This window comes from Podarcis bocagei (assembly GCF_964188305.1).
Source record: "Podarcis bocagei genome assembly, chromosome: 6".
Taxonomy (NCBI): domain Eukaryota; kingdom Metazoa; phylum Chordata; class Lepidosauria; order Squamata; family Lacertidae; genus Podarcis; species Podarcis bocagei.
The window spans coordinates 49,549,343-49,565,929 of NC_138130.1; positions in this window are offsets into that span (position 1 = coordinate 49,549,343).

The window sequence follows — 16,587 nt, forward strand, 5'->3', positions numbered from 1 at the left end:
TTAATACGATTTTTTAATATGCACGTTGTCGTCAAGTTGTATTATGGAAGTCGTATAGATAGAAGCTTGAAAATATACTTGATATTTTTCTTATTTGATGGTTAGCCATTCTGGTTTTTGACACACGGTAGGGAAAATGAGAAGCTGCTTGAAACCTATGATAAGAGCAAATTGCAATTCTTTTCAAAGTATGTATAAATTACAATCATTCTTACCACAGGAAAAACTTCAAAATGCATACCGTCCCAAAGCAATGATATTTTGTAAATGGTTTTATACTCTCCTCTGTTGATGTTTGAGTCGACAACAGATCCATAAAAATGCAGAAGACAATCATTCTCTCCATCATTAAAGAGAAAAATCTCCACTTTTTATGTCTACCTACCACTGAGGCAGTAGCTGGAGGAAGAAAACTGAGAGCCTTTTAAATAAAAACTCATCTTCTGTACAATATACTTATCATGTTTGCGGCCAGAGATCTAGTGCAGACCTAAGCCAAGTTTGAGATGAGTCAATTATTTACTGCTTCACTGATTCCCAGAGCATTTCACTCTCCCTGGAGTCACAATCTCTAACCTTAGGGATGCTATATATAAAAAGAGCAAGAGAGAGAAATTAGACTGTAATTAAAGTGAGAGACTACAAAATTAAAATCTATGAACAAACCTTGGATGTGTTTCTCAAATGCGAACAAGGGTTGTGGATGGTATTCCTGTTGGCGTAAATTTCCTGTGCGGCATATGTTCATGCTTAATGTTTCATCAGTTGTTTCCTATTTGTATTTTATGCTTCAACTCAGCTTTTTATTAACTCATTACATTTTTACCTTACCCTTCTACTAGAGCTCCAGGTAGTAGACAAGGCTTTGCCCCATCATCACTACAGATCCATGAAGTAGCTCAAGGTCACCCAGTGAGCTTCATGGAAGAAGTGAGATCTGGACCCAGAACGCACGGCTCTAACTACAGATTATGCATTCTGGTTATGCATCATATTTCTACTTCTAGCAATTACACTGTGTTTGTATTCACCACATTAATTTTCATGGCAGATAAGGCTACCAATGGCTACTAGCCATGATGGCTACAACCTCAAAAGCCAATGTGCTTCTGAATACCAGCTGCTAAGAGCAGAAGCCAGAGAGCACGATTGTCCTCAAGTCCTGTTTGAAAGCTTTTGGTAAGCATTTGGTTGGCTGCGGTGGGAACAGGATGCAGGACTAAATGAGTCTTTGGCCTGATCCAGCAGGGCTTTTCTTACATTCGTAAGTTAAAATGGTTGGAAATGAAGAAGTACACCAGTCCCCAAAATTTTGCAGGTGCTACCAATATTGAAAGTGGAATTGCTTGTGACTACCCCAACAGCATCATGAGCACATGGACATGCAATCAAAAAAATATCTGGAGCAGCCCTTGGAAACTAGTTCTATTAATGCAGCCTAAAATCACACTGGCATTTTTTAAAATAGTATTGTAACACTATCTAGTTATCACAACATTTGTACTACTGATTTTTTAAAATAGCTAATAGTGTAATAAGTTACACCATAACATTCACAATTCCAAAATAATTTCTGAATTTCCCCCAAATAGGTATGTATCTCCTTACTTTTTGGACACAACACTAGTAAAAACTGAAACTCGTATATTATATTTAAAAAACTGGAGGTATCCCTCTGGCAATGAAAAGCTCTTTAACTCCTCAATGGAGGCTTCCATCAGCAGAGGGAGGTGATTCTTGGTGAGTATCCCTACTGTTTCCTGCAGTCCCATCATGCCACCTCCCCTGGTATTTCAAATGGTCCATCTGTCTGGAACAGGTTTGGGAGTCATGTGGGGGCTAGAGGGGTGAAGGGAGCACTGCCATAACCCTCCTCCTTTCCTCTTTCAATGGCAGAAACATCTCCTGGATCAGTCATCTTCAGTCATTGGAGGACACCAATTGGATACAACCCAAGACATGAAATGAAGTTTTTGTTTTGTTTTGTTTTTAAAAAGCAGATTCTCACATGGGCATTATATACACCAGTTGTCCATGAAGGATGCCAAGAAGTGGAAAACAAACCAAATCAAACCTTAAAGAAGGAAAACATCTCTTTCTCTTAGCTGGCTCCAAATAATTTCCATCAGCCTGATAGTTGTACTCAATTTGGATTGATTGCTTACAGCAGATCGCCTCTTTGATCTTGTATTGTTTGATCAAGGCTATCTTTTCCACTACACTGGGCCTGAGGAAAACTTTAGGGCAGAAAGCTTTTCTTTTTTTAAAGACACAGCATTACAAATACATTGGTAATACCATCTGCAGGTGCAAATCAGACATCTGTGTTATGTATGTTGACTGTTGTTTCCCTAAGCCTTTGTTTTTAAGGGGTGGTGGTGGAGAGATGCAGACTCTGTGCGAATACTTGAAGCATTGTATTCTTAACAACCGGTTAGTCATTAGTGAGATTAGTAATAATCTGTCATTTGCCAATGGTTTCCAGGTTCAATGAAGAAGCATAATCATCCTGTGGAAAGGAGAGATATTTTCTCCCAGAGGTCAAAAATGGATTTCTACAGACTCAGCTATTCGTTCTTTGGCACACCCACCCTTTTCACTGCTGAGCAGGACAACTAAGAGCCACTCCTTGAAAGAAGAGCAGTTTTTCATTGGGATTAATACTCAACAGTGTTATGTCTCCCTAAACAGACTGTCTGGTGTGGCTTTCATTCAAAACATTGCTGAAGCTTTAATGAGAAATCGCATATAATACTGTAATTATTTTCTAGCAGTTCCTCTCAACCCCCCCCCCTTGTCATTTTACAAACATTCTGATTTTAATTAGGAACCTGGAGTCTGGAAGCTGAGAGTCCTCCCCTTTCAATTCTTCTTTGTGTTAATGTTTATTTTAGAGTATAATTCAACTGTCATACAAACAGGAATGGGGCTACACCTGACCTTGCTGGAACAGGTTCTGAGCAGAATGTGAATGTGAATTTTTAATGCACGGCGCACTCAAGATTTTTCAAACCCAAGAGTGTGTGCAAGCAAGCAAGCTTCGTTTTCAGAACCAAGTTTCCCTTCTGTTACACTGAATATAATTAGAAAGCATAGGAATTAATTAACTACCTACTGCAAATGGCCAACTAATGTTCGGTGATTGGCGGCATCTGCGGGGGTAAGCTGTTCTTTCTTTCGTTCTGTCAGGCGGTGTTAAAGAAAGGTGGAAGATGGAATGACATCACAAGGGCACAGTGGCTTAGGCTCCAATTTAAGCAAATTATCTTGGAATCTGAACAATTCTGACAAACTTGAGAGGTTTGTCTGCTGAAACTGAAACCATCTGTTCTCACTAACAAGGATATGTTCAAGAATCGAGGCATGTGAGTGGATGTGAGTGACAAGCATGTTAAAAAGGAAACGTTCCGCTTGGACATTAACAGAATTTGAAACAGCTCTTCTCAGAGTCCTGTCATAGATGCATGCAGGAGTGCCTTGCTGTATTTCAGGAGGGAAGGGTATCCCCCACCCGTTTCCACTTGCCTGTTGCAGCCAGTTACCCAGCATCACCTCTCACTGAGAGCCAGAGTGGTGTAGTGGTTAAGAGCGGTAGTCTTGCAATCTGGTGAACAGGGTTCGCATCTCCACTCCTCCACATGCAGCTGCTGGGTGACCTTGGGCCAGTCACACTTCTCTGAAGTCTCTCAGCCCCACTCACCTCACAGAGTGTTTGTTGTGGGGGAAGAAGGGAAAGGAGAATGTTTGCCGCTTTGAGACTGCTTAGGGTAGTGATAAAGCGGGATATCAAATACAAACTCTTCTTCTTCTTCTTCTTCTTCTTCTTCTTCTTCTTCTTCTTCTTCTTCTTCTTCTTCTTCTTCTTCTCCTCCTCCTCCTCCTCCTCCTCCTCCTCCTCCTCCTCCTCCTCCTCCTCTGTTTTTCCCCACAATGTCCTTATGAGAGGAACAGGGAAACCAGTAGTATTCTTTCACTTCCTGGCTCTCACTTCCTGCATGTAGTTCATACAGTTCAATCCTGAAGCTTATGTCACATTCACAACATACTCTCTGATACCACAGACTATGATAAACAGTCATAGACTCTCCCCAGAGAATCCTGGGTTTTTTAGTTCATTAAGGGGGCAGAGAGCTGTAAGAAGAAAGAAGAACCCGTTCCCAACACAGAACTACAGTTTTCAGAGTGGTTTCACAATCATTCCCTCTTCATTGGGAACTCTGGGAATTGTAGCCCTGTGAAGGGAATATTGACCCCCCCCCCCAAACAACTCTCAGCATTCTTAACAAACTATAGCTCCCATAATTCTTTGGGGGAAGCCATGAGTGTTTAAAATGCTATCATCATGCTTTAAATGTGTGGTGCGAATGTGGCTGAAATGCAAGTTCTTGTTTAACTCTGGAGCTTGTGGGATAGTAATAGACAAAAGTGCCCCTTTCTTCTCCCTGAGTAGCACCAGTCAGATTCTAAAGGGATCTAGAACTAAGTGCAGAGTTAAAGGCCCAGCACCATCATTTTATAAAGTAGACCAGCAGTGGGGAACCTGTGGCCTTCCAGATGTTGCTAGACAACTAGTCTCATTATCTGTGAACACTGGCCATGCTGGCTGGGGCTGGTGTGAGTTGGGAGTCCAGCAACACCTGGAAGGCCTGAAGTAGACAATACTCTGCCTCCTGCTGTTGGAGGCTGAGGAAGATGGTGCTTGAGTTTATCACCCATTGCTTAAAGCAGTCTTCTTACTGTTGCTCCCAATAGCCTTATGGGAAGTTAGCTATGTCCTGCTGGTCTCAATTGTGGAGGTGACACAATATTGATTTTGCGCAACCCCCCCCCCCCACATTTATGCTGTTACTGTATAACAGGAAAAATATACAAGATAGCCATGCCACACCACAGCCACTCTCATTTCACTGAAATCACTTAGAAGTTACCTGCACGCTTTGCCTCCATTTTTTTCTAGGAGAACTAGAAGACTTGCCTTCTTAAAAAAGGAATGAAAACTCAGGCGTCTGGGTCACCTGCCCAGGAGCACCAGTGAAAGCAGTCGTGGGCACCAGGTTAGGGACCCCTGATGTAATTTAACACACTCTCTGCATGGAGAAGGTGCTGGACTCTCCTTCCTTGGAGGTTTATAAGCAGAGGTTGGATGGCCATCTGTCATAGATGGTTTAGCTGAAATGCCTTCGTTGCCAGGGGTTGGACTAGAAGACCCTTAGGGTCTCTTCCAACTCTATAATTCTATGATTCTACTATTTCCCTTCCCCTGGCCTGGCCCTCGCATTATCCTCTCCACCAGTGAGTGGGGTGGGGAATTGGCTATGCTGTGCACCTCCCTGTCCCCAAATGCCCCTGCTAGGAAAGTGGTTGCCCCACCAAACAAGGAAGGCTGGGGGCTATTCTGAACTTTTCACTTTTGACCCATGTAGATAAGGCTGAAATAAACCAGTGATTTGAACCCAGACAATGCATTGATGGTGGAGGTCAGAAGAAGAAAAGAAGCTGCTGGGAACAAAAACATTCCTACTCAGCCCTGCTGGTGACAAATTCACCTCCACTGCCAGATGTTTGCCACTGTGGATGGGAACTGCTGCTTGGGAGAGGTGTGGTCACCATAAAGGGATCCAGTCATGTCTCCCTTGGGCTGGTTGAGTTGCACATGGCTCTGTAGATGGTGCAGATCAGGCATCCCCAACCTTTGGCCCTCCAGATGTTTTGGACTACAATTCCCATTATCCCCGACACTGGTGCTGTTAGCTAGGGATCATGGGAGTTGTAGACCAAAACATCTGGAGGGCCAAAGGTTGGGGGTGCCTGGTGTAGATAATGGTTTATGAAACTTGGGTAGCCAGCTGTTTTGGAGCTACAATTCCCATCACTGGTCCTGCTAGCTGGGGATGATGGGAGTTGTAGAAGATTCCACCTAAACATTAGGAAGAACTTCCTGACAGTAAGAGCTGTTCGACAGTGGAATTTGCTGCCAAGGAATGTGGTGGAGTCTCCTTCTTTGGAGGTCTTTAAGCAGAGGCTTGACAACCATATGTCAGGAGTGCTCTGATGGTGTTTCCTGCTTGGCAGGGGGTTGGACTCGATGGCCCTTGTGGTCTCTTCCAACTCTATGATTCTATGATTCTATGAAGACTTAAGTTTGAGAAACCCTGGTGTAGATGCTTCCTTGTGCTTCAAAGGAGTGGAAACAAACCCCCTCCTCCACTACTGCTATACAAGGTGGGGTGGGGCTTGTTGTTCTACAGAAACTGAACTCTCTAGCCCAGGCATAGGCAAACAGGACCAGCGGCCAGGGATGATGGGAGTTGTAGTCCTGAAACATCTGGAGGGCCGAGTTTGCCTATGCCTGCTCTAGCCTTCCTTCTTTGTATTTATTTATACTAGTATTGAATGCAATGGATCAGATACTTAGCATGTGCATCTAATCCCTGAAACAAGTTGTTTTCAACTTGCCTAGTGCTTTTCCTTCACAACATCAAATGATTCATTATTAAAATGTATTGATGTGTGCAGTAATAAATGGAGATGTGCATAGTACATTTTTTTAAAAAATACAATGCTAACTACACTGCCGTATCTGCTCTCAAGCTGGCTCAGTTCTATTGATTTTAATGGGGCTAAGCCAGCTTGATTTTTAACTGTATTGCCACAAGTAGCCTGTGATTCACAGCCTTCTGTTGCAGGCCTGTTGCTTGTTTCCAAGTTCGTTAGGCACACATTACAGCTCAGCCATTAACAATGACTAAAAGTAAGTAATTGGTTTAATAAACACAAAGAAGGAAAGGGGATTTGTCCTTATTAAATATTCACAGCTTGAGTGGTAATGGCAAGAATGGAAGGTTAATTTTTCTCAGCTGCTGTGGGAAGCACACGAGCGACGAGAGAGCCGCCTTACACAGCGGCGGTGTCCTATGTCACTTAATGCCACTACGCCACGAGAAGGGCGAGGAGCTGAACAATATTGGATTTGTCAGCACACCACTTTCCCTAATGAATATTTAAAGTTAACACTTAAGCACAATCCGCTTCTCATCAAGGATCTCATTAGTTTCCAGGAGCATTGTAAGACCAGCTTTGTGGCGCTTGTGATAGCGTGTTATTAGGAGGGACGCTTTACAGTGGGAGTGTTTGGGAAAGAATCCAGCTTTTGCCTGCTATCACAATTAGCGTGTGATCCTTCCCTGTGCCATTGAGTCCTCATAGGGGCTTGATAGCATCTTCTGTCTTCCCTGCCCTTCGTACATGCATATAGACAAATGAAGAAAACTGCAGGGAGTGTAAGACCTGTACACACCGCCTATACTGCCAACTGGGCCTCCCTCACTATATGCTGGAAATTACTGCAGAGTCTGTTCTTGAGACCTTGACTAGGGATGGGTGAGCCTGCCAATTTCAGTTTCTCTCCATTTCTCACTTTTCTGATCTTAGGTTCCGCTTTCTGCCTCAATTAGTGAATGCTCCTTTAAAAATCAGCACTATGCATTTTTCTGCAGATTTCTACAATTTGCATTTTTTGTACATAATTTGACCTAATATATGCACTTCTGCAAGAAAATTTCCCATAATATAATGAAGTTTTGTACGCTATTTCCACTGATATATGCCGTTTGTGTGAACCTTTTCGGTCAAAGAACTACATCACAAGATTCGGAGAAGCGCAAATTTCAGACAGGTATGATTTGGCTCAATTCAGAAAGCATTGGGTGGGTTTGCCTGAAGGTGCAAACTGAATTTCTTCCCCATCCCCAACATTGAAATAATAATAATAATAATAATAATAATAATAATAGAATGAATGAATGAATAAATAAATAAGGGTGGCTCCCAACAGAATAGCGCTGCCTTCTAAAAGTCAGATAGTTGTTTATTTCCTTGACATCTGATGAGAGGGCATTCCACAGGGCGGGCACCACTACCGAGACGGCCCTCTGCCTGGTTCCTTGTAACCTCACTTCTCGCAGTGAGAGAACCACCAGAAGGCCCTCTGAGCTGGACCTCAGTGTCTGGGCTGAATGATGGGGGTGGACACTAAACTGGGGGAGGAGGGCACTGGATAGGGCATTGCTGTCAGGCATGCATGGACCCTGCTATTTTCCCTGCAACACTCAAAGTGCTGGTTCCATATGCACCCAGGTGTCTGCACAGAAGTGAGAGGTAAGGAAAAGAGGGCTCCTTTTGTTCCTCGTGGGGATATTTCCACACGCGAGCACTGTGCCCTTGCATGAGAGAGGATTGTGCCCATATGTAATCGCTTGGAAGCAAAGCACTCAGCAGCACTCAGAGGGGTCATACAAGCAAGGTGGCATTGATCACCTGGCTTCATAACGCTGTGCATTGCTGATGGTTACTGAGAGGGTAAGGAGTGGGTGAGCTTGGTGCATTGCAGGCACAGCAGTGGGAGCATCAAATTGCTTCACCTCTTCCCCTGACAGTAACCACCAGCACCACATGGTATTGGGAACCCAGGTGAGCAATGCACTCTAGCCATCCCACTGACTGCTACTGGAGGCACTGGTTCAGGCATAGGCAAACTCTGGCCCTCCAGATGTTTGGGACTACAATTCCCATCACCCCTAGCTAACAGGACCAGTGGTCAGGGGTGATGGGTATTGTAGTCCCAAACATCTGGAGGGCCAGAGTTTGCCTGTGCCTGCACTGGTATAAAGAAATCAAACCCGTTTCCAGGTGCATTTCTGTTTGGTGTAACCATATCTCTTGGGTAAATGAAATTGCAAGCAAAACCTTTTTTTAAACCAGATGTTGTGGTAGTCACATACATATGTGCAACAAAGCAACTTTGAAATTTGCTGCTTTGGTTTTTGGCCATTGCTTAACTCAAATATTCCTCACTGTCTCACTCTTTGTGCCAAGGTTCACCCTGTCTTGGCATTCGGCAACCACACATTAACCCTGTTCAGAATGAAGGTGATAGTAAGAAGATTACCGTGACCTTAGATGGAGTTAGACTGCTTACTGCCTTATCATATGGGCCATTTCCCTTCAACCAGTAAATCGCCATCCCACCAGCAAAGCAACTCTGTAATGATAAAGCAGTGAAAGGGTGAGAGGTTACAAGATTATTTTGTTCCTACAGACCTCACAGCATAGAGACCGCAGCATTTGTTCCTGCCCATGCCATGAATGCTGATTGACTCCCATGCCTCAGAAGCAAAGGAGCATTTGCTGATGCCTCAAAATGTTTTAATACAAACAATTCTAAGCTGACAAGAATAGAAAAGGAAACTCCATCTCTCTCTCTCTCTCTCTCTCTCTCTCTCTCTCTCTCTCTCTCTCTCTCTCTCTCTTAGTTAGCTCACAATAATGGCTCTTTTAGTGGAAGAAATACCAGCTACAGAGAAGAAACATAACAGCTAGTACTTTTCAGGATACAGTATAGTCGATCTAGCTCATAGAATGAAATAAATGGGGGCATTACCTTTTGTACAAGAACAGACAAATGACCCAAGACCCTTCTGAATCCCACAAGAATGTAAACTGCATGGAAAATGTACATTCTCACCTATTTGGTACATATTCTCATCTCCTTCATGTGAATCTGTAAGGCAGTTTTCTGAATCAATGAATTTGGGATTAGCTAATCAAAGCACTCACTTAACTTCTAAGATCACACAAAACTGAGCTGTGAATGGTATATTTTTAACTTGACTACCTGGCTCTCTCTCTCTCTCTCTCTCTCTCTCTCTCTCTCTCTCTCTCTCTCTCTCTCAGGCATGGGTCTAAATGCTTACTTCCAAGCTACTTACCGTAGTTTTCTGATTGACTGTAAACCATTTATTTCCTGCTGACCATGATGTTTCCATGCACCATGCCATTGTAATTCATAAGGAATATAAGGTAAAGCTTAGGGTCAGGAGGATGAATACCTGCCCTGACAAATTCTGTAAATCAAATAAATTATACAAACTGTAATATATTTTTTTATTCTGGCTGCACACTCCCTCCCTCCACTAAAATTCATATTATGTGAACACAAGCAATACTTGTAGGGACAGAATGGTGAGGCCTGAAAGCCAAGAGATGACAGAGGTCTCAATTATGGGGACAGCTTCAGCTCCATACCTTATCCATGTTTGGAGTACCCCTTCTCTGAATAGCTGAGAGGGGCTAGGGAGTTACTAGGCCTTTATGATCAATAGAAACCCAGAGCTCGGTGGTGTAGCTGATGACATGCAACATTGCTGGTGTTTTGTGATAGATCCAATTTAGATTATATGACGATTGTAACAGGGAGATCTTTGCCCCTTGTTGTTCAATTTATATATTAATATAGCACTCCTAACATTAAATTGTGAACTGTTTCGTTTTTGTATTAAAATGTCAGTGTCCCGGTTTTCCAGGGACAATCCTGGAATTACAAAAGCCATCCCAGCTTCTTATTTGATCCCAGAATGTCCCTATTTTCCCCACCAATGCTGCTATTGTCGAGCTCAAGAAAGATGATGAGCTGCCACTTGTCCTGAGCAGTGTCTGCAAGTGAGTGTCCTGTTGCCTCTCCATGGCTGCTGCTACTGGCCTTCTCCCTTGGGCAGCTTGTAGTGGCTGCTGGAGAGCAGGCAAGGAGAAGGAGAGGCTGCCACCACTGAGGCCCCGTCCAATGTGATGCCCTGGCTTTAGTGTGGTGCCATGAAGCCAGCCTCTTGACACTGGCAGCACTGCAGCTTACCATATTTTCCAATGTATAAGAAACCCCCATGCATAAGACAAGCTTTATTTTTTCAAACCCCAAATAAACAAATCAATGTTTTAAATTAGGGTTGCCAAAACCACACATGACATTGCAACTTACAAGCAGATGGAAATCTGTAGTATTTAGGGAGGCATATGGAATCACCCTCAAAGTTGTTAAGCTATTTTTGTCTGAGTGGGCAAACCACAGCCCCCAATTGCCCCGCCGAACATGCACTGCAGCCCACCCAAGCCAAAAGTCTCTGTGTAACACTACTGTCCATGTATAAGACCACCCCCTTTTTATACTAAAATTAGCAAAGAGCATCATCTTATACATGGAAAAATGAGGTACTTCAGTGGTGTGTACAGACAGGAGTGCCTGGTTATTATTTCATGCATTGTGGTTTGCCGTTGTTTTATTGATTGTAGTTTCGAAGTCATTTATTGTAATTGTTAAGAGTGGGCTTCTGTTTAATTTTTATATGCTGATATTATTATTCTATACTATTCTAATGATTTATGAATGTTACTTTATTTGATTTAGATTGCCTATTTTAAAGCTATGTTTTATTATCACATTTTGTATTGCATTAGATTGTTATAAGGTGTACAGTGGTACCTTGGGTTAAGTACTTAATTCGTTCTGGAGGTCCGTTCTTAACCTGAAACTGTTCTTACCTGAAGCACCACTTTAGCTAATGGGGCCTCCTGCTGCCGCCGCACTGCCACAGCACGATTTCTTTTCTCATCCTGAAGCAAAGTTCTTAACATGAAGCACTATTTCTGGGTTAGCAGAGTCTGTAACCTGAAGTGTCTGTAACCTGAAGCATCTGTAACCCAAGGTACCACTGTACATTCTTTGTCTCTTCAGCTTGTAAACCACCTTGAGTATTGTAAGATAGAAAGGCGGTATACAAATTAAAAGTGATGATGAAAAGTGATGATGGTTGGATCCACCAGTATGCCAATGAGCCCTGACCTCACCACTGCTAGGCCCTGCCAACATCCAGGTGAAGGCAGACTTGCCAGTCCTGCCCCACCACACAGCAGCTCCTGTTTACCTAGGTGACTCTTTCCCAAACCTGGGTACCTAAGTGTTGTTGGGCTATAATTTGTTGTAATTGCAGAGTCCTTTGCACAACGGAATGATGAGCAGTACGTGCCACATGCTTAAAGTTGCTTTATTTTCAGTTCAATGTTGAGAAATTACAAACATACATCTTGCCTCTGCGGGAGCAGAGAAGCAACCGTCCTTCTCCTCGGAACGAAGAACACCGAGAGAACAGTGAAAAACAGGAAACCAGTGTACGTCACATCCAGCTTCCCATTCCCGTGGGAAAACTCAACAGTACTCTGACTGTGGAATGTAAACATTGTCTTGTGACAGGCACTTCGCTGCAAAGTGAAGAGAGCAGAAACCAACATCCTCCCCCTTTCTGTCAACATCACTGGGCAGCGTGTTCGTACAATATCAGTACAAACCCAACTTCTGTACATAGGTACAGTGTTGATCCCTTGATACAATCTTGGACAATACATCAGCAGGAATTTCATTACCTGGCATATAGGACACCGTTACAAGTCCCTTCTGAATATATTCCCTAGCATGTTGCACCTTCAATTGCAAGTGCTTCGTGCTTTGCTTACAACCTTCCGAATTCAGCAAAGCCAAACATGCTTTGTTGTCCTGGTAAACCTGGATTGGACATTTGACAGGAATTTTCATGTCTTTGCACAATTGTAACAACCATTCACAATCCTTAAGTGAATAAGACAGTGCATTCAGTTCAGCTTCACAAGTACTTAAGCTAATTGTTGTTTGCTTCTTGCATGACCAATCAAATAGACCTTGATTGTACATGTAGCAAACTCCAGACGTACTTTTCCTGTCTGTAGTGTCACTTCCAAAACTTGCATCTGCAAAAATCTCAAGACCACCAGACTTCTGATTGTTAAATCTCAGTCTGTAATGCATAGTGCCTTTCAAATAGCGTGCTATGCGTTTCAGAGCTTTCCAATCCTTAACAGTAGGATTGTTAACTTGTCTGCTTAGCAAATTACAGCTGACAGCAATGTCAGGTCTTGAACATCTGGCAATGAAGTTTAGCTTGCCTAGCACACTTCTGTACAGTGTAGTGTCAGAAAATGCTTCTTCAGTGTCTTCTACCCGATAACCTGTTGTCATCGGTGTGTCTACAGGGTTAGCATCCATCAGGTTTAGTTTGCTTAACACATCAGCAATTTTTCGTGACTGGTGTACTAGAATGTTACCACTTTGATCTTTCTCTATTTCCAGAGATAGGTAGTTGTTTACCTCACCAAGATCTTTCATGTCAAAGTGCTCTTTCAGTTGAGCTAGGGCGTTGTTGTACATTGTGACATCTTTCCAAAAGAATAAAATATCATCAACATAAAACAAACAATACAGCTTCTTTTGCCCTTCCTCTTTGACAAATACGCATGGATCAGCTTTCCCTTGCTGAAAACCTAGAGAAAACAATGCTTCAGTGAGTTTTGTGTGCCAACACCGTGCACTTTGTTTGAGACCATAAAGGGACTTCTTTAGAGCACAAACAAACCCCTGTTTTACCTGTACGCCATCAGGTGGAAGCATATAAAGTGATTCACCTAGAGATCCGTACAAAAATGCTGTATTCACATCGTGGTGACTAATGTGTAGATTCTCCTCTGCAGCTAGCTTGAGCATAAGCCTAATGCTCTCATATCTCACAGTGGGTGAGTAGGTCTCGTGATAGTCTTCACCTGGTACCTGTGCAAAACCTCTGGCTACCAATCTGGCTTTGTGTCTGACTATCTTGCCATTTTGATCTGTCTTCGCTTTGAAGACCCATTTGCTTCCAAGCAGTTTCATTCCTGGAACTACTGGAACTAGCTCCCAAGTTTTGTTCCTTTCCAAGGAATCAAGCTCAGCCTTCATTGCATTTAACCATGGCTCAGCTTCCTTAGAATCCAAACCCTGGATTTCTTGGAAACTTGAAGGTTCAAATACCTTCTTGGAGCTTTTAACAGCTGCTGCTGCTGTTTTAGCAAATTCATCAGCAAATCTCTTTGGAGGTTTGCCTTTTGTGGCTCTTTGTGACCTGAGAATTAGCCTTTGGTCTTCAACACTCTCCTCTTCCTTCTTAGGAGAAAAGTGGCCTATTGTGAACAATGGTTCTTCCAATTCCTGATCAGAGCTTTCAGAGGGTCGCATAGAGGCTTTTGCACTCTTGAAATCCTCTGAATTATCCGATTCAGTTTCAGACTCAGAATCAGAACCTTCATCAGTGGGTGTGGGTTGTTGCGGCTGCTTTTGCTGTCGCTTATCCTCAGTCTCATCACTGTCATCAGGATAACATTGGAAAATTCCCACATTCTCCCCCCACTTGGCATTGTACTCAACACTTCTTGTGAGCTTAATTGTCTTAGAGTCAGTCATCATTATTCTGTAAGAACCTTTCTGATAACCTAGAAAGATACCATGCAATCCACGTTTGCCTAACTTGGAGCTTTGTGGTGAATGAATCCACATGTCAGAACCAAAAATTTTCATGTGTTTGATGTATGGTTTCTTGCCAAACATCTTCTCATAGGGGGTAAAACCAATCGCTGAAGATAACCTGCGATTGTAACTGTAAACAAAACACGAGAGAGATTCGGCCCAATAACTCTCTGGAAGATTGACATCATGCAGCAAGGTTTTTAACCCTTGAAGCAATATCTGATTTGCCCTTTCGCAAAGTCCATTCTGCCATGGCGAGCGAGGACTGGACAAATCGTGTTGAATTCCTTTCTCAGTCAGAAAAGCTTCAAACTGCTGAGAAGTGAATTCTCCCCCGCGATCAGTGAAAAGAGTTTTTATCTTCTTACCATGCACATTTTCCAACCAAGCACAGAATTCCTTGAACCTTTGAAAAGCCTCTGATTTCTGCTTGAGATTGTACACATAAATATACCTGGAAAATGCATCAATGAGAACCATGAAGAACCTGTTTCCACCCAAAGAGGGCGATAGTGGACCAACTAAATCAGCATGAACAACCTGGTATGGTTCTGTAGCTTGCCTACTAGACACCTTACCTTTCGCAGCCATTTTCACCTTGTTTGCTGCGCATGCCTTGCACTTCATGTGGTACCTGCAGGGTTTAATAGTCATACCTTCAACCAAGGCAGGCATTTTAGATACTGCCTCAAAATGCAAATGACCAAATTTCCTGTGAAAATCATGAATACATCCTGCATGCAAACTTTTGTTAGAACCTGCAATGCAACAAGTATCATTCTGCACAACATCATCATAATACAAAACAAACAAACGATCAACACATTCAGCATGCAATACATAATCGTCTTTCTTTGTGATGGTGCATTTCTTGTTCTTGAAGGAAACGTCAATGTTCCGTTCATTCAGCTGCATCACACTTAGAAGATTGTGTGTGGCATCAGGAACGTACAGTACATCCTGTATCTCTAAGTCCAAACTGTGAAGAACAACAGTTCCGTAGCCTTGACTGGGGATTGTGTGATCATCCGCCTGGTGAATCGCACCTTCCTGCGGTGTAAAAGACACGAACAGTCGCTTATCGTTGCACATGTGGTGGGTAGCTGCTGAATCAACAACGAAGAAAGATCTAGACGTCTTCTGGACCTTTGCGACGTTTGGAGTGAAGCGTGAGACCATTGCCTTGTGCTGCGTTGTCCTGGACACTGGACCTTTGCCTTTGCTTTGGCCTTTTCCACGCGATGAGTTTCCGCTGCGCTGCTCTGTCTTGGCCCTGGGATATCTGCATTCCCTCTTCATATGGCCTAGACGTCCACACGAGTAGCATTTCACTGCCTTCAAAGCTTTGGCGCCCTCTGGTGGTTCCACTGCACTCTGGGATGACGTCCGTGAAGACTCCCCCTTACCCATGCAGCTAGCACCCCGGCGATCTGCTTCATTCTGGATCACGGCAGTAACATAGGCTACTGTGAGCTGAGCAGTTGGCTGAACAGCAATCTGAGTGGCAACGGACTCCCAACTTGGACCCAAAGAATGTAGTATCATAAAGGAATACACAGCCTCTGGAAAGTTGAGTCCTCTCTGTTGCAGCTCGTGTCTCAGATTCTGCATCTCCATCAGATGTGTACGCACATCTCCACCTTCAGCAAGAGCCATGCCATGCAGCTTGGCATAGTAGTACATTGAGGAACCAGCTTCTGTCCTCAAATGAGCCTCTCTTAAAGTGTTCCAAATTTCTCTGGCTGTGGTCTTTCCACGCAACAGACAGAGCTCTTCTGGGGATACTATCAACGTAAGCGTTCCCCTCGCTTTGGAATCCTTAGTAGCCCATTGATCTGTAATTGGAGATGGGGGGTTGTCTGTAATAACATTAAACAGACCCTCTTTCCGCAGAATTGCCTCTGCATAAAGTACCCAGTCCGTATAATTTTTCTTATTGAGCTTAGGAATCCCAAAAGCATCAGCCAGCTTTGCTTCAGCCATCTCTGCTACTTTAATCAAGCTGTGTCACTGTACAGCTGCCTCCAAAAGCACTTGTGGAAAGTACTTTCGCTTTCCCAGCCACCAAGCCTGTGAGCTTGTGCCTTTGCCTGTATCGCAGCAAAACGGCTTTAAAAGTACAAAGTCCAGCCATAAAGCCATAAACTAGAAACCGGCAGGCTTCCCGGAGCATGAGCACATACCTTCATCAATCAAACTCGATGCGCAGAGCAGATAACGCGATCTGTTTCTCTGTACCTCTGCCGGCATCCCGACTCAGCTTCTGGAGTCTCCATTCTTCAGTTTGATTTACGTCTTTCTGGGCCCATAACCAAAAATGTTGTAATTGCAGAGTCCTTTGCACAACGGAATGATGAGCAGTACGTGCCACATGCTTAAAGTTGCTTTATTTT